Here is a 26,518-nt window from a genome sequence, read left to right as displayed (position 1 = left end):
GCTTCCTGTTTTCCACACTTATTTATAATGTGCTGTCTGTTACTCATGACATTTCTAGTCACATATAAAAGGACGCACGTGGTGCTGTGGTCTAAACCACTGGGCCTCTTAGGCTTGCTGATCAGAAGGTTGACAGTTTGAATCCACATGAGCTCTGTCCCAGCTCCTGCCAACCTAGCAGTTCAAAAGCACACCAGTGCAAGTACGTAAATAGGTGCCGCTACAGTGGGAAGGTAAACAGCATTTATGTGTGCTTTGGCACTCATCATGGCCCTCCTTGTGCCAGTAGCAGTTTAGTCATGCTGGCCACATGACCTGGAAAGCTGTCTGCGAACAAACACCAGCTCCCTCAGCCTGAAAAGCAAGATAAACACTGCACCCCATAGTCACCTTTGACTGGACTTAACCGTCTGGGGTCCTTTACCTTTAGTCACGTATAAAGGAATGAATTTGGCATAACTAGACCCCAATATGGAAAGAAATCAAGCTAGAAACATTTTACAATGGAGGTATTACATTCCTAAGTAAGGTAGATAGCAAGCAAGATCAAGGCAATGTCAATAGTAGGTGAATTTCAATCTTCAACCAACATTCCTCAGGAACATGGTCCATTCTCAAGAGTTCTATATTTTAAACCCTGAGTTAAGTATTTCCTTGGCATGTGTAGTTTGAAACTGAGTACAGAATGTATAATCCAATTCCTACTGAAATTTTAACATGGGTTGCGTTGATTGTAATAGGAAATATATGACCGATTGCTGTTTTACTTGGAATTTTGTTACAGCACAATGTCATTCACATTTACTCAGAACTAAACATCATTGAGTTAACGGGATTTACTCCAAGGTAAGGCTGTACATTATTTTGGAAATGTCAAGCAGCATTGACAATATGCTTACATCGCATTGTTAGGCTCATAGTTTACAGGAGACTATGATCCTAAAAGACACCATCCATCTATGATTTATTTCCTTTTCAATTAGTTTGTCAGTTTAAAGAAAAATATTTTCTTTTCCTTTGTACTGCACATTTTAAAAACTGCATTAAACTGTTTAAAAAGACATGATAGCCTGCTTTAGTTTCAGTTACTGGTGGCACTGCCACTACTGGGTTTTTATTATGTAAATTGCTGCAATCTGGTTAGTTCCTTCCTCTTTTTTCTGTTACAAAAGGGGGCTGCAAGTGCTAATCAAAGTGTTGCAATTTCCATATTAATGATGTTTTCATAATGACACTTACTTGATATGCAATGTGAATGGAGTGGTGACTTTTTATTCTTCTTCAAAGAGACAGTAATAAAATGTTAATTTTTATGAAATAAAGTATGTTTGTTTTGAAACTAGTAGCAATTGTCCAGTACTATTGTTCCCCTACCAGTAATGTGTAATAAAGCATTTCTAATTTAAACACAGCAACAAGCTATAGAGTGCTGTTGTTAACACACACTATGACCCAGTCTGTACTATTCTAAAACCATGGCTTATTGAACAAACTAACCAAATCACCCTGCTGAGATCCTGAGGGCCCTGCTGCTGCCTCTCTCCACCTGGCCCAGGGTGGGCTGCTTCATAAGAACTTCTTCTGCTGCCCAACAGAGAGGGCCTCTTCTCCTAAATTGTTTTTTATATCCTTTTATTTATTTTTTAGTGTATTAGTTGTTTTTAACTGAGTTGTAAAGGCATTTGTGGCATATGGCTGGGAGGAGAGGAGCTGGGGAGAGCAGGGAGAGGCCCAGTTACGGTGGTTCTGGGTAGGGGGAGGTATGGCGTGGGAGGTGGGGCAGGCCAGGTAAGGGGCACATGGCATGGGCAGTTAGTGGCTGTGCCGTGGGCCAACCCCTCTTCCAACCTGGGAAATTGTGGTTGTCATATCAGTCAGCCCTCGGGTCTGTGACTGCTGCTGTTCAATGCCAGGATCTTCCGCCTGATACCAGCTACTGGCCAAGGGAACTGCTGCTGTTGGGAACACTGCTTATCTCCTCTTTTATACATGGAAGTTTGCTGCAACTACCTGTTGCTTTCAGTCTACAAACTCAGAGCAAAGTATCACAGTTTTTGGACAGAGGAAGGGGCTGCTGTTAGGCTTTTAATTTATACACAATTTCAATATCACTAGCACTTTAAAATACTAAGATTCACTATTTCAGCTTTTCCAAACACCTCCAAAATTTAATGAAAGAGTTTATACTGGATAGCCTTTCCATAAGATGACAATCATCTCCCTGCAAAAAGAGCTGGCAAGCATAGTTTGAGTTCCAGCTTGTGCATATGTTAAAGCATTTAATCTTATATCTACTGTGAGCAAAAGTTGCATTGTGGTTTAGCCTGGTCATGTGAATACTTTGTACAACATGCTTTTGGAAAATTCAGCCATAATATCCTTCATTGTGGTAGGCAGTTTCTCCAGGTCATCAGTTCAGTATATCAAGGATCATGGAATGTTTGTCTGCAGCGCTGCCTTTACCTAACATTTCAAATAAAAGACTGCAGTCAGCCGTTTCTAAGGAAAACAAATTCACTGAATCACACTATTTGTTACTTATTATTGAGCATCGAATAGCTCACCAAAGTTCTTTGTCGAAATACCTGAAAACAGGCCATCAGAGTCAAAATGATATAGAGTCCTGCAATGCTGTGTTACAGTTTTTCTATTTTCATGAAGCAATTGTGGCTCTGAAAGAAAAGAATAAAACTACAGCCAGGTTATTTGTACCTGGTGGATTCGTTCAGCTTTCAACAAAATCAGCAAAAGAACTGGAGGAAAAACAGAAGGTTACAAAGCATCCCAGGAATTTATGAAGTGAAAAGGGAAATAATGGCTTTCTAGCAAATAATGCCATGTATTCTTTTATCATTTCCACTGCTTGGGTTACAGTAACAAGAAGGGGGTCAGCTTTTTGTGATAGCCACCTTACCTACTGTTCTTTGAAAACTCAAAGTGATGTAATTTGACTAAATTTGGGAGAGTCAGGGATTAAGATTGCCCTACCTTTTCCTTCATAATTCAAATTCAGACTATTTCCACAAATTGACTACATTCCCCCCCAAAAAAAATTCTACGGGGGGGACTTATCTAGAGTGAAGAGATTGAATGCTGAAATCCAAAGAATCTCAAATTAACACCCCAAAACCCAACACGGTCCAATTCAGTCCAAACCAGTGCCAAAGTTTGACCTGAAGTTTAGTGGGAACCTCCTTTCCTCTAACTTGAAGCTATCAGTTCATGTCCTAGCCCCCAATGTAGGCCAAAACAAGCTTGCTCATCTTTCATGTGACAGCACTTTTCCAAATCCCTCAAATGTTCCTCATAAAGCTTGGTCACCCTCCTCTGCACACGTTCTTCTAAAATTGTGGTGCCCAGAACTGGACACAGTACTCCAGGTGGGATCTGAACAAGGCAGAATAAATTAGTAATATTACTTCCCTTGATCAGAACACTATACTTCTGTTGATGCAGCCTAAAATAGCATTAACTTTTTTTTTTACTGATGCCTCACACTGTTGACTCACATAAAGTTTGGGATCTAAGTCCCCTACATCCGTTTTGCATGTACTACTGGCAAGTCAGGTGCCCACATCTAGTTCTTCCTGCCTAGGGATTTGAGAGCAGGCTTCCCTGGTCATATTCCTACATTCCAACCACTGCGCCAAACTGGCTTTCTGTAAAATTAAGCAATAGCTTTGTTATGTGCTAATGAGAGCTCACAAATTACACAGATCACTTGGTGCTAACTTGGAAATAATACTCCTGAAAAGAAGACATTTCACACATTCATTGAGTGAACAAGAAGATCATGATAGGTCAAGTGAAGCACATGTATGTATGAGCTGGTTCCAATTCTAAGGATAAAATGATGGATGATGGCCTGAACATATTTGGAAAAAATATTCAGTAGAGTGCAGGTGTAACAGTGAAAGATACTGGATCATTTGCAGACATTGTAATAAATCTTCATTTCAATCCAGTCTTGCTGAAGATTTGTTCAAAGGATCGATCAATAGACCATATCGTTTTAATTAATGAATCCTGAAGACTGAATAGGATGAACTGACCACTCTTGCAGACTAATGTGGGCACTGAAATTAATATTGGTATCCAATTCCAGCCCTGGTCCATCAGCAATTCAATGAAAAAAAGCATATCTTGTTCATACAAAGGTTTAAAATGCTGCTGCTGGTGGTCCTTTGTGCTGCATTCTATGGCTTGTTTATTAATAGAACAGAAAATGTTCTATTAAATTAAGAAAACATGGTTCAGCATGTTGTGTTATGGAGTTTTTCATGTTCACTCAAGTTCCAGAATGCTGGGAAATTGCAGGTGTTAATGACAGCAATATGAATGTGGTATGGAATATTGTGTTCAAGCCTAACCTCTACCTTGGCAGAATGGTGCCTCAGGTTACATATGCTTCAGGTTACATACGCTTCAGGTTACAGACTCTGCTTACCCAGAAATAGTACCTTGGGTTAAGAACTTTGCTTCAGGATGAGAACAGAAATTGTGCAGCGGTGGCATGGCAGCAGCAGCAGGAGGAGGAGGCGGCCCCATTAGCTAAAGTGATGCTTCAGGTTAAGAACAGTTTCAGGTTAAGAACGGACCTCCGGAACGAATTAAGTACGTAACCAGAGGTACCACTGTACTGGAACAGATTTGGAAAGGATTTGTCTTTTCACTGGAATAGGCACATGGAGTCCATGCAACTGAAGCTAATATCTTATACCTATTAAGTGAAAAATAATTCTCAAAACTCTTATGAGAATATCAAAGGGGATTTTATCTGAAAATGTCAATGTGTCTTCTGCTGTTTGGAATTCTCCCTCATCTCACAGAAAGCATAATTTAGTTTGAGAGGTGTGGAATTGGGAAAATATAAAGTATTCTACTGGTGCGTCCCCCCCCCAATACTAAGTACATAGTTAAGAATTTCTGCCTGATGCATGCATAAAATGCACTGTATTCACCAATAAGTTCTCTGTGATGCATCCTTAAAACACAAAGTGCTCCCTCACCACTAAAATGTGTAATAAATGTCCAGGCAGAAATTATACATTCACATCTTCCCAAATGCTTGCTACAAACACATACAATTAATTTCTTGCTTTTAAAGCACTTCAGTTAACACAGCCCAATCAACTGTTTGCTCTGAAGAGGATAACATGTATTAATTGGTTTGATCTGCCTAACCATTTAAGGGTTAAATACAAGTTTATGGGATCATCAGCCTCAGGATTGTTTGTTCTTACAATTTTCAAAATAAACAGAATTTCACTCCCTTTTTCTTTGTATATGTTTTCATATCAGTTGGGCTATCTCCACATTTAACATTAAATCTATGCATTGTTCCCCTTGCAATATTCAAGTTCACATGCGTGAAATACAAGCAAAATGCTTTTTTCACTAGTTTCTTTGCTATTTTCTTTCTTTCTTTCATTTATTGAGAAAAGAGAAAATATTGTTAACAACTTAGAACTCTTTCTTTTAAATAAATCAAGTTGTTTTTCTTCATAATAGTACGATACTGAAAATACAGAAATATCTTAAACTTTCAAATGATGTGGGAAACAAAATGTGATAAAATTAGTCACAAGTTTCATATGTGGAAGGAAGAGAAAAAAGACCCACATGGGGGGGGGGAGTGAGCTGACAGCCTTAAAAATTGCCCTAATTGAGAATGGGAATATGAGACACATCTAGCCACTTCCAGGGCCTTGAAAGGATTGGCATTCCATCTTCTGGTTCTGTATTATGAACAAACCTGGAATCTTTTTGACCTTGTGAATTCAGCTTGAGCCAAGCTGAGTTGAAAACCTTAAATCAAGATCCTGTCAGAATGTGATGATTCTTAAAAGAATGATAACCTGCAGATAAGGCAAAATGAAATTTAGTTGGCTCTTGTAATGGCTTGGACCTACTCTAGGAATGGAAATGTCAATCATGTGGCCTCCTTCCAAGGTTAAATGGGAAGTTGTGCTTGACTTCATAGATGGAGTCCTTTGGCTATTGCTTCCCTCACATTTGGCACAAAAGAGGACAGAAGAAAGGTATGTTAAAAGGAAAGGATAAATGACCAGGTAACATGAAATGCTTTTGGGGGGGGGTCTTGAATGGACCATATTTGAGAGATGCGGCCAAAACTGATAGGAGGAAGAACAGTTTGCAAACCAAGACATTTACTAACATCTCAAAAACCTGCTCTTTATCTTTTTATATACAGACTGGTGCTAAAGAGACATTACTTTCACACTGAAAAATGCTTTTAGCAATTCTAGTAATGCAGGATATATATTTTTAATGCCGTCCTGCTTGAATATTTTCATGTTTTGAATAATGCTGTTTCAAGAATCAATCATATTATTCCCTAATAGGTTTGTAGGATGGTCACTGTCATTTTGAATTAAACAGGTAATTCAGAAATTACCAGAAATTCAAAAACTTGGGCAGAGTGTATCTGAGGGAGCAACATAAATGCTTCCTTGGGTGTCCTAATGCTCTGTGGGGTGCTGCCGTTACTGCGGACAATACACCACCACTAATGCAAGCAGAGGTTTTGGTAGTAAAAGTCTTCTCATATCCAATTGTAGAAATTTGGGTGACTATTTACATTGCTCATGAGAAGGTGCTCAGGCAGGTTGGACCTACCAAGGTGTCCTTGGTACTTATGATGAAATCTCCCAATACCACATCTGGGTTTTTTTCCAACAGGACTTCTGAAATTTCTTCCCTGACCTGGCAGAAGCAGACTGCTGAGCAGTGAAGTGGATGGAACACTAAAAGAACACTCACTCTGACTCTCTGGCCCGACACCAGGTACAAGCTTCACTCTTGGTCCCCAGGAAGTCTGGTTGCCTGACAGAAGCAGTGGAATTCCAATGCATTATGGCAGCCCAAATAACCTGATTCTCCTGTCTCTGCTGGTGCTGAACCAAGTACACTGGGGACATAGCTAATTGAGATCAGGTGATCTACAAAGGTCTTGATAATATATGCCAGGTCAGTCCCCTCAATTAAATTATGGATGAGTGATGCATTCACCAACATTACTGCTAGCATGGAGTGCTGGTTAGAACGACAACACAGCTGCTGAAGGAGGTGGCAGATTACAGTATCTAACAGTAATTAGGGCTCCCTGCTACCTATCTCTTAAATTCAACACAAACAATGCTACATTTTCTGTCACAGGGTTGCTGAAACATTTGGTTTCCTTTTGTTATGAGCAACAGACTTAAAAGAAAAGGATTATAGCATTAAAATTTTTAGGGTCCTGTCGTTCAACCTCTCAATTTTCATCAGCAGACTGATGCCTTTCAATGCAAATAAAGTTGAAATAAAGCTCAAAGTTCCTGATATGGCATTGTATATTGTTTTATATAGATACATCACCTGCCCTTCCAAACTTTTTTGTAAAGTTTTTGTCTTATGAAATGGAGCTTCCAGAATTTCACTTGGAGAGAGAGATGCTTAAGCCCATTTACCCACTAAAAACTGTATGCCCAACTGATTTACTCCCCAAATGGGAAACATACAAGGCACCCTCTTTCCGTACACCCATGTTCAGCCCACGTCTTCAGTGCCTGCATGGGCTGGGTGACGGGAGCACCTTCCGATCACAGGAACAGCAGCACAGCATTCCCGAGGAATAGGTCCTGGTGCTGTGGACTCACATTTGTTCATGTGAGCACCTCAAATGCAGCAGAGTAATGGAAGCAGAGCTGTGGAGGTTTTGTAGCACACCTAATTTATTTCTACTGATTAAACAAATAAAAGAACATAACAAACATGTACGAGAGAAACAGCTCTCATACTGCCATCCTGTCTCTAGACAGATCAAAGAAAAAGCACACAGTACTAGGGACGGAAGTCTGGAAGAGTAGCTTCCGCCCCCTCCTATCTCACAGACAGAAAGTAAAACAAACATGATCTGGTGATCCTTCAGCATAGGTTAAAAACATACATTAGACCCACAACGTATGTAGGAGTTATGTTCTGGGGATAGCGCATAAAGCCAAAATTGCATACAGACAAAACACATTGGCAATCCCACCCACCATTGAAGCCAAAGTTTCCCCTTCCCCCCTTTCTATTTTTTTAAATTGCCAAGCGTGCAAAGTTGAATGTGCACAAGTTTAATGAATGCAAGTTGTGATTCTACTGTACTGTGGTACCTTGGTTTATGAACTTAATCCATTCCGGAAGTCTGTTCTTAAACCGAAACCGTTCTTAAACCGAGGCGTGCTTTCCCTAATGAGGCCTCCTGCCACCGGTGCCCTTCCACCGTTCGGATTCCGTTCTTAAAGGTAAGGGTACCCCTGCCCGTACGGGCCAGTCGTGTCCGATTCTAGGGTTGCGTGCTCATCTCGCTCAAGAGGCCGGGAGCCGGCGCCGTCCGAAGACACTTCCGGGTCACGTGGCCAGCGTGACGAAGCTGCAGCTGGCGAGCCAGCACCAGCGCAGCACACGGAATCGCCGTTTACCTTCCCACTATAAAGCGGTACCTATTTATCTACTTGCACTTAAGGGTGCTTTCGAACTGCTAGGTGGACAGGAGCTGGGACCGAACGACGGGAGCTCACCCGGCAGCAGGGATTCGAACCGCCGACCATGCGATCGGCAAGTCCTAGGCACTGAGGTTTTACCCACAGCACCACCCGCGTCCCGTTCTTAGACTGAGGTAAAGTTCACAAACCCAGACACTATTTCTGGTTTTGCAGAGTTCTTAAACCGAATCGTTCATAAACAGGACTGTTCTTAAACCGAGGTACCACTGTGTTGTAAGTAAGCATTAGCTGTGGGTTACTGTGTGATTTAGACACCTCACAACATGCTTTCATCTGTAAAATGGATTCACACAGATGTTAAGTAGTAAAAGACATTTACAAAACATCAGCATTAAATACTACAAGAATACTGATTGGAAATTTCAGCTTGCCATCTTCTCCCTACACCACAATTAATTGCACACATTTTCTAGTGTTCCGTTTTCCTAAGCAGACTATGCTTTCATTTATTTTTTTTGCAGACACTGTCAATAAAACAAGATTCTTTTTCAATTTAAAATACTCTTTACAATTTATTTTTCTAATTATGTTTTTAACTTGTGCTGCATCTTTCTTTCTTATTTAGATTTCCCACTTCCCAACTAAATGCATTTCTATTTATGTATTTTAAGAGGCCTTCTGTTTAGAATTATTTTAACATTGCCACTTAACTACATTTGCATCTGTTGCTTTGCCCCCTCTAGATTTCATCAAGATGAATTTTAATTGCATATGCAATTGTTCCTAAAATGATCTTACTTCCTAGCACTAGGTCCCCCCTCCCAGATAATAAAACTCCAATTAAACTTATTAAGTCATCTGATATTTCCTCAAACTAACTTTTATTGATGACCCAGACTGTTCAGTTTGCTTCCCATCGCCATGAACAATATTCTAAGCCTAATTATATTTTATCATCATGGGCGTTCCTCTGAACCAGCCATATTTATCAAACTTCATGCATTTTCTAGGACTTCATCCAAAATAGCCTCAAACCAGACAAATGCTTCAAATAAGCCATGGAACAAAACAATCCTGAAGTACTTTGCAGAAATATGTCTTTGCTCTTCATTTTGCATTCTGCTGTAGCCAAGTTAACATCTGAGTAATTAAAGTATTGCCAGGAATTTTAAATATCCTGTTTTTTAACATGTTTCCCCAGTTGTACACTTTTTAGATTTTGCATTGTGATTTCAGCAACTTCACTCATTGTGTATCTTACCTGCAATACCACTTTCCTCATGTGTTTTAAAAGTGTGCAGACTTGTATTTTAGGGTGCACTCATAGCAAATTCACTTTTGTTTAGAATTAGACAACTGAGTGTTAATACATGCACGATGTGGCATCTTCAAAGGTTAATCTTACATTCCCTTCCACCACCTCTTCTTGCCTAGCTGCTGTCTCTTTAGAAAACCTTTCTACTTAAGTCATCCTCCCCCCTCCACGGCAATATGCAATGTTGCCCCCAGCCAATTCGGTCTTTTATTTCCATCACATTCGCCTGTCAGAATTTTGTGACTGATCCTTCCACCTCTATAGTCATAACATTGAACATGTCATGAAATCACAGCAGCTCAGACATTGGCTAGAAGAGGCTCATAGGTGACAGACAGCCAGTTCAAGCCCATTAAATATCTATGATTTGGAGCTATTTTTGCATCATGCACATTTTCAGCTTTTGCACCATATGCTGCTACAATTTCTATGACCTGGTTTTATTCTCTCACATTTACATTATCTTTTCACTTTCAAGTCTGAAGTTAATCCTGCAGACATCCCTGCTGCAAGAAATGTACACATTAAAACCAGCTGTGCCTTGACTGTGAGATAGTAACTGGCCCTGCTAAGATAATTCAGCTTGCAATCCAGAACCATAAAAGTCAGTGGTAATTTTGTAACTGACTTCAGTGGGATCTGGAGTACTAATTTGGTTTTTCATCAGTATTCTGAGCACACTTAAAAGAATCCATTACTGTTTTTGTGTCAATTTATTGGTCCTAAGTGTGTGGTATATGCAGAAAAGGAAAGTTACAGTTAACAATTATTTAAAAGAACTGACACCTTTCAAATGATATTTCTGATCTAACACTGGCAGAGACTTTTCAAAACCTTGCCACTCAGATCTGTGATATTTGTATTGCAATGTTCAACTGCAAATAACAGAACAGAACCTGTTCTGACTTCAGGTACCTTCAATTGATAAAGATATTATACTGGGGCATTCAGGTACAATTCTGGGTGCAACACTCAGCTTTCATTGGAAGGCTACCTCACTGCATGTCCAGAAAGAAAATTATATATTCTGACTTTGTGCACACAGCTAAACACACTCTCTGGGAATCTCAACACACATGAAGCAGAAAAAGCACCTCCTTTACTGTCCATCAAAAGCTCTGTGTGCCCAGGAGCCACATGAGTTAGACCTCAGTTTTTCCGAATAACTGTTTTCTGTTGCTGAACTCAATTTATGGGCTTCCATTTGAGCATGCACTACATGTTGCACAGCAGTATTACCACCTCTCCCCCCAAACTGCAATAATATTCTGCTTAATGAGACTATGATAAAAAAGTTAGTATTTCAAAATAGCACACTATTTTCCTCCAGTGTAGGAAGAGCAACACTGATAGTAAGAGAACACAGAGATGTGCCTTCATGGTAGTGATTGGGAACTAATAATGCACATAATTAAGAACGCATATTTTTATGCATGAAAATAATGTGCCACCAAAACGGTATGTTTTTCATGGCCAAATACGAAGGAACGATAATTAGTTCCCCACTACTTTTCTTGTTTCATAAGTCTTTGTTGTTTCAGTGGATGGAATATGCTTTCTCTCTCTCTTTTTTTTTATTAGACCCAAGTTAAAAAGAAAAAGGAGAGAGAATGTTGCCACCATTATTATTTTTCTTTAGTTTGCATTGTAATGGAATATCAAAAGGTAATATTATCTATTGTGCCTCTATTTGGGGCATGTTACTTAAGTTTCAGTTCCTCCTAGACAACGAACCATGAAGACTGAAGAGATGACACAGACACATCATGTCCTTCCTCCCTTCATGCCCCTTGAGTGACGGTACTTTGCATGAGCTTTCCTGAGAGGATTAATGGCAGATTTGACTCTAGGAAATAATTACGAGGTTTGACAAGACATTTGAGACTCTGGTGATAAAAGAGACGGAAGGTTTCAGTGAGGAACTAGGATGCTGACAGGCACAACATGCTCATTATGGAAATTCAAAAAGAGAAAGAATATCTAAAAATAAGCAAGATATCGAGGCACATATTTTATACATCAACCACACTGCAAGCTTCTTGTTATCCCATGTGCTAATATCACCCATATCTTACTAACTGTAATGAGGGCCTCTTTTAAAAAAAACTTAGCACACTTCTCTCTTTCTTACCTCTGTGCTTCCTATTATTTTCCCTTCTTGGAGGGAGGTGGTGAACAGAAAGGAGCTAAGAAACAGTCCTAATAAACAATTGTATATGCAAAGGGACTCTCCACATGATCCATCCTGCATTTGGAACAGAAGCTATATTTGCATGCACACAGGTGCTGTCCTTACCTGGACAGCATATAGAGCAGCATATAGAGGTGTTTGACAGGAGGATATATGTACATTGCAAATGACTGTGGCTGTATGAATAAGGGTTGCACAACTGGGACCTTCCATAGTGTTCCAATGAGGAGTGCTTTGGGAAAGGGACATAGTTCAGTGGCAGAGCCTGCAAAAGGGCCAATGTTTGATTACTGGAATCTCCAGGTATGGCTAAGAAGCAATTTCAGTCTGAAAATAAAGGTATTATTATTATTATTATTATTAAAATATGGAAGGCCAGTGCCAGTCATTGCAGTCAGTACTGAGCTGAAAGGATCCAGGATCCCAGCCAACCTGTTGTGCCTTCTTCTAGAACAGGCTTCCTCAGCCTCGACCCTCCATATGTTTTTGGCCTACAACTCCCATGATCCCTAGCTAGCAGGACCAGTGGTCAGGGATGATGGAAATTGTAGTCTCAAAACATCTAGAGGGCCGAGGTAGAGGAAGCCTGTTCTAGAATATTCCATCCTATTCCCCTTTATCTCGGCCTTCCCTTCTTCCCCACCCTTGAGCAGCTGGTATTCCATGCACACTGAGCATGTTCAGTCCACATTGGACTAACTCCCCCCCCCCGCCCTAAAGGTTTGTATAATGCTATAAACTTGCAATTCTGCCTGCTGATACTTCTGTTATTGAGCAGAATGTGGAGAATTGAGTTGCCATTATTATAGGAGGGTGGTGGTGGTGGTATTTCTACAATCTTTCTTGGATTCTACCACTTTAAATGCAGGTGCATGGGGGAAAGGGATTACATATTTGAATACTTTTTTCCACATTAAAACAAGAAAAGCAACAACATTGCCCAATTCATCTAGAGAAGTAGATTCAACCATATGCTAAGGCCTGCAAAGCTCACCTGTTTCCAGCTGTTAAGTTTTTAAAACAACTCCCCCACAACACATTCTTTTCCATTGGAAACAATGGGAGTGAAAGTGAATGTGAGATTTAGGCATGTTCCTGAGCTCTTCTAATTTTCTTCTCAGCTGGGAAGCAGGTCAGGAACCCTGGTTTTAGATCCCAGTTTCTTCCCCTAGCATGCCCCCAATCACTCCTGATGTTACCCCAAATTCTGGGGCCTGCAGGCCATAGCGCAAATGTTGGTTGAGCCAGAGCATTGAAGGATCTCAGTCTATGACACTGGAGTTCTGTTTCCAGTGTAGAAGAGGGTGATCTAATCAGTCCTAAAGCCTCCAAGACACCCTCTCATGGGCCATAGAACTGCAGCCTATGCACCTTGTTAGGTTGAATGTGTGCAACAGGCAATTACATGGAACAAAAGCCCAACAACACTTCCTTTAGAGCAAAGCCTTACTGGGCATAGCATTTCTGAACTCAACTTTGACAAACAAGAACAATCAGTATTGTATACATGTCTACCCAGGAGTCAATGGAACTTACTCCAAGGCAAGTGTTTAAAGGTAAATGGACCCCTGACCATTACGTCCAGTCGTGACCGACTCTGGGGTTGCGGTGCTCATCTCGCTTTATTAGCTGAGGGAGCCGGCGTCACGTGGCCAGCATGACTAAGCCGCTTCTGGCGAACCAGAGCAGCTCATGGAAACGCCATTTACCTTCCTGCCGGAGCAGGATCTCAGTCTATGACACTGGAGTTCTACTATTTATCTACTTGCACTTTGACGTGCTTTCGAACTACTAGGTTGGCAGGAGCTGGGACCAAGCAACAGGAGCTCACCCCATCGCGGGGATTTGAACCGCCGACCTTCTGATCGGCAAGTCCTAGGCTCTGTGGTTTAACCCACAGCGCCACCCGCGTCCCTAGGCAAGTGTTTAAAGGAGGCCAATTTAGGACTGCAGTCTAAGTTGCAAAAAGTTTCCTGTTATATTTATTTAAATATTCATTTTCACTTCTATCAGGTCCCCCCCCCATCAAGCCCTGGTGAAGTTAATGTTTCTAAAAATATAAATGCATAAAATAAAGAATGTTTTGTCTCACACAAAAGTACAGTAGATAACGACAGCCACAATCCAACCTGGGAAGCTGGGGTAGATTTCAAGAGCCAAATTGGGTAGATGGAAAGGCAGAGCTGTACTCTTTCTTATCACATTTTTTGTTTTTGAATATACCTTTCTCTGGCTGCTTTCTTCTTCTTCTTTGAGGGGGGAGCGGTTACAAGAAAATATGTGGGATGGGAAAGACAAGGTTTGAGGGAGAAAAGCAGGAGTTCCCCTCCCTCCCCTACCTCTGTGCTTTCAAGTTCCCACCACCCCCACCTCTTGGGATTATGGCAGCAACCCAACATGACATACTGGTCTGCACAGTCAAATCTAGTTTGTTCATAAAGAATATTATAGGAATTCGAAGTAGCATTTCTCATATAGACAGTTATATAAGAGGGAAAAGGCCTATGTTTGCATTTATTCTGGCTGGAGAAAAAAATCCAAATCATTTATTCAGGGAAAATATTCAGATGCAAATACGGCATACATTTTTAAAACGTGCATAATATAATTACAACTGGGGAAAAAATCATTGTTCCATAGACAGCATGAACAATTGACAGCCTACGAATGCATCATTTTAAAAAAAGTTATTAATGAGCTTTCAGGATACTTCTTGATGCTGCTGGTTTGTGAATTATTAGATCATCAGCAACCTATAATAAATAATGTGTTCTCAGTCATTCCATGGATATGTTTTCCTATTTGTCAACATGTATGCACACACACGCAGTCTTTTTAAGAAGACAAGAACATTTTCCAGTATAATAAACAATCCTGCATTGATTTGCAAAGGTTTTGAGATCAGAGATTACTTGCAGTTCAAGAAAGAATGAGGGCATCAGAATGTTTCCATCTATTGCTTTCTACAGCATAATAGTGAACTGTTTGAATAATATGCAAATAAAGACTGATTTAATAGATCAGTTCAAACCACTTTACCTTTATGTATTATACATAAAGTAAATAGAAAAAAGTAAAATATATTAATATAAATAAGAACCCTTATGAAAATCCTGCTTTAATATATACAAGGAGGACAAAGTTAAAAAGGTAATTGCTTTGACTGCTTGTGGATGAGCTCTAAGCAGGAGATTTAGATTATAGAAAGAAGCATTATTTGAAGATGAGATTTCAATGGAAGGGGAAGTGAGCCTGTATATTTGTGAACAGAGCCCACATGACTTTTCACGATATGGCAACAAAACAGCCGAGGCAATCTGACCTAAACAACTACAATATTATATACTTCATGATAATATAATCTTACAAGGTATGATTTGCAACAAAATTTTCTTCAGTCACTGTCACAAAATTTTCTTCAGTCACTGTCCAGGATGCTCCTATTCAGAGCTCCAGGCAGCCTTTGAGTACCATTGAGTGGGGTGGAAGTAATTTCAGGAGTATAAAAGGAATATATATATTTATAATTTCTTTTCTTCTACCTTTCTGAAGCATTCCCCTACTGTGCAAAACAGTGCTGGTGAGCCCAGGTTTGGGGCTGTCAGCCCTGAACCCAAGCATTTTATTAGCGTACCAAGGGGTACAGGATGAGTTTCTGGAGGTGCCCATTTTCTGTTCCCTCTTCAGTCAGTGCTAAGTACAGTGTGCAGCAGGCTGGGGGGAACTATTTCAGCCCAAGGGCTGCATCACCTCTTGGGCAATCTTCCAGGAGCCACATACCACTGGTGGGTGGGGCCAGAGGCAAAAGTGAGCAGAGTAATAAATGTAAATTTCTGAGGACGGACAAGACAGAGGCATTATCAGGGTTCAAGGACACATTCCAGCCAGGTAAAAACACTCATGGTGTGAAACAGTGCCTGTGAGAGGGTGGTCTCGGGAATGCTGAAGGTCAGACAGAGGTTTGGAGGGCTTCATTCAGGATCTGAGGGTTCTCACCCTTGGAACACAGAGTTACTCATTCCCCTGACACCCAAATCATCCCCCCAGGGTACCAGATATTTAGAGGTTCAACCAGGTGAATTCTCGTCACCCATCTGTTTTCCTTTTTTTTCCAGCTGACACTCAACAATCTGTGGCTGGATCTTGGAAGTCACTCAGAACAACAGCACACCATTTCCTTATCACTAACAAACCAATTTATCTCTTCATATGTGGGGAATTCCCCAAATATGGCAGAGGACTGTACCTAAGTACAGTATATGACTGTACCCTCACAGACTTGTGCACAGTTACATGGTTTGCCACTACTGGGATTCCCAATGCATGCAAGTAGATGCATGATGCCAACCTCCCCCCTCCCCATATGATCAAGTCAGACACCAAATGGGATAGGAATGTAGCACTGCCTAAGTGCTTCATAATGATTTATGCATTTAAGCTGAACCATTACAAAGCGATCAATTACAAGTACAAAGCAAATCCTTCTAAGCAACAACAATGGGTTCAGTCCTGCAAGGCAACTATTTATATATATATATATTTTCTTGTGATATGACAGCTGCCTTCCTTTCCAAATAATTCCAGTAAATAAGCCGCAGCCTGGCCTATCTGCAATGTGTAGATTGCACCAAAACCTCACCTGGTCAATTCCATCTATTTGTCACCTGCCATACAGTACATGGAATTTGTTTACAACCAGCTGAGAAAAAGATATATAAACTAGCCCGCATGAGGAAGATGTTGGATTTACAGACAACTGACAAATGAGCTTGGAATGAGAATGTATATGAGAATAGCCTAGAGTGTGCCATTATGCCATGACATGAATATATGACATCTACCCCCAGCTGATGCTGGAGGCAAATGAGCTATGCTGCATCTACCAGAGTAATTTCTCACGCTTGCGGTTTCTCTCTTCATTTTTCTTTCTGAAACAATATATAATAAAATGTACCCCTTGCAGCCTGATCCTAAGACTTGCTGTATCGGCAGATAAAGAGCAGTTCACAGCTAGTAAACTACTTGTTTGCAGTAACGTGGTGGACAGCTCAAGTTGGAACCTCTGCCCAAAAGGTGAAAAGATTGGACCTTTGGGGAAAGGGAGAGACTTCTGAATGATAAACCTCGTGTTTTGCGCAGCCAAGGTTCATTCTTTGCCTCTTTGCCTTAACAAGATCAGGTTGTAAGCTGGAAGAGAGAAGTATTCTCGCAGAGAGAAGTACCAGTCAAAGTAGAGGTGCGGGGTTAGATGGATCTGTGGCCTAAGTATAAAAAAGCCTCTTATAAAAGCTCAGGAGGAAAAAAGGAAATTACCGCACCGGTGAAACTACAGACTGTAACATTTCACAGATTTGAGACACAGTTTTCAAAAACATACAGAAGCCAAATGGGCATATGCATATTTTTTGTATTAGATAAATGTTCTTACTAGCACAGACAAGTGAATACAAATATGGCTCATATAATACATTTTAAATAAAAGCATAAGTTGAGAAACAACAAATAACAACATAATGTTGGTGACTTAACATTTTAAATACCGTTGGATGGAGAATCTGGTGTGCCATACTGAATAATTTTAATTTATACTAGTATTTTATAATTTAACAGAGTCTAGTTTTTATTTGTTGTTTTATGTGTTGTCAAAATAATACCTTACCTAGTCTTGATTTTGGAGAGGAAATTAAACTCTGGTAGAGGAAGAGAAACTTAAGAATTTATTTATCAAGCCTTTATGAATAAAAAATTGTTCAAATTTCTTTCAAGCACAATTTTCAGCTGAAAAACTCCCACCCCCCTTTCAGCCTGGTGTGTGTGTGTGTGTGTCTGTGTGTGTGTGTGTGGCATTTTTAGATTTCAAATCTAAAACTTAAACTGCAACTTCTTCTGAGGCCAAAAACAAATCGCTTGAATTGGGAAGAATCCTTAAATCGCATTATGCTTTCTCCTGGAACAATTTATTTCCTTATTTGGTTATACAATTAACTTGAATGAAACTGAGTGTTATGCCTTGAAAACAAAACTAAATTAAACGTTAATGCAGTAATCCATCAATTACAGTGACGCAACTAATGGCTCAAAATAGCTTTGTATGAACATTTCAAGATGGATTAATAATATAATGAATGTTATGCATTCACAATTACAGAAGGAAATAAAGTATTGCCTTAGTTAATCCCTCATTTTCATTGATGGTAAAGTGGTAAGGCAACAAAATGAATATTCATTGCAATTTCTTATAATGTGGGACCTACACAGAGTAAAGCAAACATTTACCATCCATTACAGCTGAGGAGAATCTGAGTAAATGAACACTTCTGACTAACTTCCATTTTTAGAAGTTATTCACTTTCCCAACAGCATTATGCTTGTGACACAAGTATACAAGTTGTAGATGTGTAACTAACAGCTTGATTCTCAGGCCAATTCAAACACTTTAGCTCCTCTTGACTAGTGCTGAAAATCACATCATCACATTAGTTCTTGATAGGTTAAAAAAAATTAAATTGGTTGGCTTATTTTATGCACACACACACATATGCAGCAGAGTTAAAAGCTTGGAAACTGGAGCTGCCTGGAATTACTTTCACCCCCCCACCCTGTCTCATTTTCACATGTCACTGGCATTGCTTAAAAGGCAAAATAAAACATACAGAAGCTCCATTAGTAAAGAAAAAAAGTTCCTTATTTACAGTTACTTGATATTCACAAGGATTGGTTCTGAATCTAAAACTACATGGCTAGAACTACTTTCATGGCATACTCTTGCATAAGAGAGGCCAGGAGAAAGGGGCGGCACTTAGGTGCTTAGTGGGAAATCACAATGTATATTTCTCCTGTTTGTCTCAACCCTACCTTCTACGGACTAGATGCAAACCCAACAGTATCCAAACAGCACATTGCAGTGGACTGTTCCACTCATCAGTACAGTGGACCTCCGGGTTATGTTACCTTCGTGTAATGTAACTTTTGGGTTGCAAACACAGCAAACCTGGAAGTGTATACGCAGAAGCGGTCTATTGCGCCATGTGCGTGTGCTGAAGTGGCACCTCATGTTGTGGACTTTTTGGGGTATGTAAGGACCCCTGGAACGAATTAAGTTCGTATCCGGAGGGTCCACTCTAACTGCATGTACATGCATTGTCTCCACATCACTGACAGCTGTTGCTAGGAATGTAATGCACAGATATGAGGATACTTCATAATTGCATAAAGGTGTTACACCTGCCACTTTGAAGCACGGCCTGCATGAGATGTTTATTCCATAGTGTTACTTATTTTGTGCTCCTCTATTGAGGGTAAGCAGGCATTCCCAGACAAAAGAGGACTGCACTTCTAGTTCAGCAAAAGCACGCTACGTACCAAGATTCTAGGATGTGTGCTGAAAAAATACAGATGATTCTCTCTTCCTTTGAGATAAGAAATCAACCTATTTTGTGGCTGAAACAGACTGACTCCTCCTTCAGGCTGGTTTACGGTGCCCCTCAGCAAAATGCCCTCAGATGAACCCTATTCCTAGATAGCTAAAACCTAGAAGGAGCAGCAGTTTGATCACCAGAAAAAAAGGGGGGGCTGGGAATCACAATTTAAATTTTCCACAATGCCCACAACAAGCAAATGGAGAAAATGCCTGAATAGAGCCATGGTCTCATCCTAATTAGAAAGGGTCACTTACACATGCTTCCTATTCCGTTCCAACTTGGCAGTGGCAGGCCTTAGCTATTCCCCTTTGGCTGTGAGAATGTAAGGCAGGATTTTGCAGCCTTCAGTTCTTGTTTGGAGAGCCTAGATTGGAAACCTTTCTCAGAAGATCTTATGCCGCATCCAATCGGCCAGCCAAACTGCCAAGGCTTGTCAAAACCCTAGGCCCTCCAGTGCCAACTCCCTTCCCACCCCTGCTGGCCACTGGTTTCTCATACCTGTACTAGTGATTATAATTTGTCTGGTTGTGGAAGGAAAGGTTTTATGATCGCTGTCTACTTTTACACTTCATTTATATGCAGAGAAGCATTATTTATTGTTTCGTTATAAGCAATATTTCTGTGCCATCCCATTACTGAACTCATTAGCAAAATAACAACAGCCCGTCTCTTAAGATATGACAAGCAGAATGGACACAGGAGCCAGGCATGCCTTTCCTAGCTCAGTCCCCCAAGGATGAATCCAACAGCTTACTCACCAAATACCTGAACCACCCAACTCTACCACGTTTGTTTGATGATGATAATCAGAGATGTGTTGCTGTACTAGGAACATCAGGAACAGCCGCAGCCAACCTGCATTTAAATCAGGACTCAGCTAGTTTGGAATGCTGCACATGCTCAGTATAGTCAGCAGCCCCAGCTCCGCCCCTTCTTCCCAGGCTGCTCCACTCTTCCCTACTGTAGAAAGAGAGTTGGTCGTTTTTGTAGTCTAGAAGTAGCAGTCTGACCTGTTTCATGGTACGTGTTCCTTGTGGAGGACGGGTGTCGTGGTTTGCCTGTTCTGAGGGAATGAAGGGGTTTCGTATCCAACAAATGCTGACCACACTAAAACCTTACAGTCTTATCTGGCTGGTATGCAAATTTGCCATTAATTGTGCAGCTGTTCCATCTCCAGACGAAATAAAAGCAAACCTTTGGGTTTCTTCCGTGAAAAAGGCGAAGTTAGTAACATTTTCTTCTGTCTTTTTGTTAAAACAAACAAACTGCTGCACCCCAAATTTACCCTGGGCCTGCTTACTGAGAAGAAAGGCCCACTCTGTTAAATGGGAGCTACTCCCAAGTAAATTAGCAATTGGAAGGCAGCCTCAGTCAGCCTGTTGCCTAGGAAAAGCTTGCATGTATATATTATTTTAAGTTACTAGCAGGTCTCAATTCCAAAATTATTTGCCAGTTGCCTGGGCTAGTATCTGCTTAGCATTTTAGCATATTTGTTCATACACTAGTGAATGCAAACTCAGCCCCTCCCCCCATCATAGGAGTGGAGCAACCCATTCCATGTTCAAACCACCCTTTTGCTTTTTGGGAAGTTATTTGGAAGTTTATTTGCTTAACAATGAGTGGGAGTAGCTTATTTTTTGTTATTTAGTAACATCTCCCCCCCCCCATTGTTGTAGGTCTCTGTGGACGTGGCTAACAAATCTTCCTTTTCTGCTCCTGTGCCAAGTTCTTGGTTTGAGGGGAAAGCACTCTGAGGCTTTGTTCTTTCTGGGAAGCACCAGTAGCAGTGGTCTTCGTGGGAAACAGAAGATAACTAAGGTAAGGTAAGGTGGTAGTGCACATATTAGTTGCCCTGTCTAGTACTGCCATAGTTGTTTTAGACCTTTAAAATTTAGCACCTAATCTTTAAAATGCACTAGTTCCAGCCTCTACAATACACTTCTGTATTTTCACCTCACTGATTTGTTATGTGATATCTGGTTTGTTAAAGGCCTCTTTCACATGGTATTCCACCATTATTTCACACAGGAGAAGGTGTGGTAGTGGAGAGAGTTTCTTAAATGAGTGGTGTATATTTGCTCTGCTTCTGTTACCTACTGCTTAAGCCTTTATCTCCAATCCTAATCCTTGTTGTTTACTGATTTTTGAAATTGGGGCATAGCTTGTACCCCATGTTGAGCTAAGAAAGGCATATTCACCTAGGTTAAATTGGTATGGGAATTTTTTGTCTTTCACTTTAGGTATGTAACTTGACTTACTAGATTGCTCAGTCCTAGAGTATTTAGTGATTGGTTTGGTTTAGTCAAGAATAGCCTTGTTATCAGGTCTTTTGCTTTCTGCTTCTTGTATGTGGAATTTTGAGTTGCAACTATTAAGGATCTATAGCAAAACTGTATTTTAATTGGTGAAACGTAGAAGGAGATGTAATAGACTTTATGCACAATCTAATGTATGCACAAAAAGTTTGTGTATAGGCTTACCTATGTGAGCGGAGAGCCTGCTTTCTGTAAGACTTCTTGAATGCATGTAGGCTGAAAGAGGACCAGCGAAAAGGATTCTGATCTAAAGTAACTGCCAATGTCATGTCACAGTCCCACTGTCTGCAGGGGCTGCTAGATTTTTTTTACATGCAGCATAGTATCTCCTTATGAGGTACCATTTACCATATTGCTCTAATTTATTAAGAAATATCAGATTTGGAGACACTAATTAATGTAGGAGATTTCCAGAGGTTTCAGATGTCTTCTGAATAACACAAGCCTTTCCATATTTATTAAAATAAATATGGTTACATCTTCATCATAATTTCCTAAGATAAAACGCCTGTGACTTGCATCCAGAGATGTGCTGGTGTATTGATGGTGCTTCTGGTCACCCCCTAGTAGTTCCCTGAAAAGCCTCTCCTGGGAACCTCCTGAATTGGGTGGGCTGAGGTGGAATGAAGGGGTTAAGGAGGAATCACTGAAAATCAGGCAGAGGCAACTTCCATATGCATCTGCTTGATATTTTTGAAAGGTTTTTCATGCCTGATAACTAGCTAACTAAATCTCTCTCTATATATAACACAACTCAAGTGAGGAGAGTTAACTTATAAGAGGATAAAAATAAGATGAAATTATTTACACTGATATGAATGCATTCGGACAAAAAGTTAACATGTATTGATCCCTTGAAATGACATGCTAGTACTAACACACTAAGGTTAAATCTGACACAAGGTCAGGGTACCTTTTCAGCTGCATTCCCTGATGGGCAAGCTTCCAGAAATTGCATGTCAGTGGCGGGCAGTAGGGCCAGAACCAAAGGTGGGTTGAGGAATGGATTTGACTAGTCATGGAGAAGACAGAGGTTTCTACACACTATCTTATGCATTTTCCCAGGCAAGCAAAGTGCATCATTACATTTCAAAGACACATTCTAGGTAGGCCTAAGCACTTGAGGAGTATGCAGAGCAAGATTGGTATGGACGTGACGAGTCTCTGAGGCTGGATAAAAGATGTTGTATTTGGCCTGTGGGCTGGAGGTTCCCACCCCTGCTCAGACAGAAATCAGTGGGATAAGGCCATTTTCACAATAATGTTTAAATGTTCACTGGATTTCAGCCGAGATAGTACAGTATACACAGGGAACATCCTTGTTTGTATCATAATCTCTTAAAATGACATAGTATATGCCATCATTGTACATGGCATTGTACTATCGAAGGAGGGCACAGCCTTTGACTAAAGGATCCTTATTCTTTCAGTCAGACATAGACAATAGATTTCAGACACATGAAATATCAGAACAAATTCTAAGCTCTTCTTAATGAGAAGCAAGTATATAGTACTGCTTGTATCAAACTGTGGTTGTGATGATGCCTCCTGTACTGTACTATACATGAATTTATTTTCAGTAACATACATAAAAGAGGCCAGTCATTCCATCCATATTGTATTTATTTTACAAAGATTGTAATTCAGCAACCATCAGGTTAAAAAATATCCATGGAATATCATTGCTGGTCAAGGCTTTCCAAACCACTGAAAAATGGTTGCAAACCACTGAAACACTATTGTCCAGCAGTGATAGGAAGGTGGTATAATAGGTATGTTTGCTGTTTAGATGGCAAGATAGATAATCTATCTTCTTTTCTGGCATTGTGCTTAGCATAGTGGGCAGTTTTAATTGAACATCAGGCTTAATTATATTAAGTTTAACCTTTCCATTACTATTAGCAGCTTTATTACTACTTACATTAGGTAGTTTGCATGCATAGTAATGTACAAAAAAAGCTGTAAAAAGTTAAAAATAAAAATGGATAATTGCAATGGATTAGCTAATGGTGCAGTCTAGTAGAGTTTTATGACACTGATAAAATGATTATGGAAACACAAGAATTAAAAGGAAAGTTACATTTATTAAGCATTCCAGTGTTTGCCTCTAAGATATAATAATAAAGAAGCAGTTTTGTTAGCATTCTTAATATAACAATTTACATTTTTATGTCTCCGGTCTGACCAGTTTTGCAAGTTTAGGAGCTTTGGAACACAGCAAGCTGTCTTCTACTGAGTCAGATCAGTTCAGTTTGGTGCACACCAGAAGTGGGGAACTTGTGGGACACTAGATGTTTTGGACTGCAACCCATTTGCCACAGCCAGCATTGTCAGTGGTTAGAGAAATGGGAATTGTAGTTGAACAACAGGTTCCCCATCCCTGGTCTTCACTGATTGAAAGTATGGAGTGCTCCACCCAAACAGTAAGCTTTCCCGACCCTTCCTAACATGCTGCAGATTGAACCTGGTACATTCTGCATGTAAAACTCAACTGCTGAACTCTGGCCCTTTCCCAAGCTCTCCCCCCCCCCCGTGAGAATTAAAAAAAAAAATCCCTCATCCAATGAAAGATATCTGTGTGGTAGGCATATAAAACATTGCTGTACTCTTAACAGAAAATTGTATCTGGTGCAAAAGACACACAGAGAAACAAAGAGAAGCCAATAGGCTCATGTTCCGTAGACATCACCATTGGCCTGACAAATGCTTCTTATTTTGTGTTATTATTTTTAATTGTAAAGCACCTTGAATGCATTGACAGAAAGGTGTTATATAAATTTAGCTTGTTATAAAGGATAATAACTAGCATTAGTCATACGCTGAGTAAACATACTGAAATCAATATGTATGAACCGCCCTGAGACCTGCAGTTATAGGACAGTATACAAATTTAATAAATAATAATATAATAATACTCCAATTATGACTTAGTTGAGTATAACCCAGAATAAATGAATTCATTCGTTAACAGCACTAATACTCATTCCCATAATGAGTGTGGCTATTTTGGGTACTTCTTGGATAGTGCTCATGACAGCACTAGTACCAAATAAACTACTTAAGTTAGTCACATCTAGAGAAGGAGACATCTCAAGCTATACATTTGTGTGTCAACCTGTTTAAAGATTTGTGGCCATGCCAATATAAATGCTGCCTTCTGCTGTGCTCGTCATAGTTCTTCTAACTGGAATAGAAGCAGCAGCTATAAATATTGCATATGCTGATAATGATTGACAAGTTGATATCTTTTTATAGGCAGTGACACAGTTTTGGAGATAAGAAGATTCAGAGATTTGGGCAGCAACATTTGAGAGCTCAGCAGAGAAAGGATTAAAGGTTTAACTTTAAACATAAGCTAGAAACAGCTCGAGAATAATTCTTTGTGTGAATAATTTTATTAGAGACTATTCAGAAAAATTATATTTTAGGTAAGACTCGTGGTTTGCATTGTAGTTGGCTTTTCACCTTTGCCTTTTAAACATTGGCAGTATTTCCTCAATAAGTAGTTAAGTCTTGCTACTTTGCTGGCCATAATTGCCGCGGACTTCAACACAGTGTAGAATTGCACTCAAAGCCTGGGTATTGAATTGTTGAGACCAGTGTCCCCAGACATGGAAGTAAGCCACCTGTGACAGACACCCTCACTGAAGATGGGTGCTAGATAATGTGATCCATAGTTTGGGTGTTTTGCCAGTAAAACTTCTCCTGCATTACACAGTAAGGTAAAGGTAAAGGGACCCTTGACCATTAGGTCCAGTCGTGGCCGACTCTGGGGTTGTGGCGTTCATCTCACTTTATTGGCCAAGGGAGCCGGCGTACAGCTTCCGGGTCATGTGGCCAGCATGACTAAGCCGCTTCTGGCGAACCAGAGCAGCGTACGGAAACACCGTTTACCTTCCTGCCGGAGCAGTACCTATTTATCTACTTGCACTTTGACGTGCTTTCGAACTGCTAGGTTGGCAGGAGCAGGGACCGAGCAACGGGAGCTCACCCCGTCGCGGGGATTCGAACCGCCGACCTTCTGGTCAGCAAGTCCTAGGCTCTGTGGTTTAACCCACAGCGCCACCCGTGTCCATTACACAATAGCGACCTATAATTAACTGTTTGTGGTAGCATTTAATATTTCACAGCAGCAAGGTGTTGTATATATGTGAAGTCTCCTCGGTATCTACTCACTCCCCACCTAGAAGTTCAAGGAACAATACATACAGTTACACACTGTGAGGGTTTCAACACATGGTGGTATCACAAGTGAGGCACAAAAGTTAATTTAACACAATCAGTTTGCAGAGAAACTTTGAAGCAGCATTCTTTATCATGCCAAGTCTTTGCTAGACTTTTGTTCTAACCTGCAGCACCCACTCGGTGCCTTCAAGAATTTAACTTCCCCTCAGGGAATCAAAATGGTTTTCCCCACACAGATAGTTCAACCCCGTCTGACCGCTAAACCTCCAGCATCTAACTTATATTGCCCCTCTCTCTCCTGATTGGTTGATGGTCTCAGCAGCTCTAACTGGTTTGCCAGGTCACAAGGAGGAGGACCCATGGCCTCTCCATCACACCACCTACACATTTCTGATGAAAAGAGGTCTCTGTCCCCCAAGTCACGATGATGAAACTGAATTCCTTAAGCCTAATCCAGTAGGCCAACATTTAGAGAAGCTCCTCAAGCAGTGGAGCTATATCGCTGGGCTACACAAAAAGTGAAGCAATTGCTTGAGTGAACAAGAGCGAAGCTGGCTTCCTTCTATGTACCCTGTATATAAGCCCTTCTCCCAAGT

At 40.4% G+C, this 26,518-nt stretch overlaps 1 long non-coding RNA gene across 1 annotated transcript; it reads right to left on the bottom strand.

The window, feature by feature from the left end:
- Nucleotides 1–710: 710 nt before the first annotated feature.
- On the bottom strand, nt 711–20,321 carry LOC128412912 (uncharacterized). The gene is made up of 3 exons (XR_008330182.1): nt 20,188–20,321; nt 2,565–2,672; nt 711–2,463 (listed from the first exon to the last, which is right to left on the bottom strand). It is a non-coding gene; the product is annotated as an uncharacterized LOC128412912 (long non-coding RNA).
- Nucleotides 20,322–26,518: the final 6,197 nt, after the last annotated feature.

The sequence above is a fragment of the Podarcis raffonei genome, chromosome 4, assembly GCF_027172205.1.
Source record: "Podarcis raffonei isolate rPodRaf1 chromosome 4, rPodRaf1.pri, whole genome shotgun sequence".
Lineage (NCBI taxonomy): Eukaryota > Metazoa > Chordata > Lepidosauria > Squamata > Lacertidae > Podarcis > Podarcis raffonei.
This window is presented reverse-complemented; position numbering and strand designations above follow the sequence as displayed.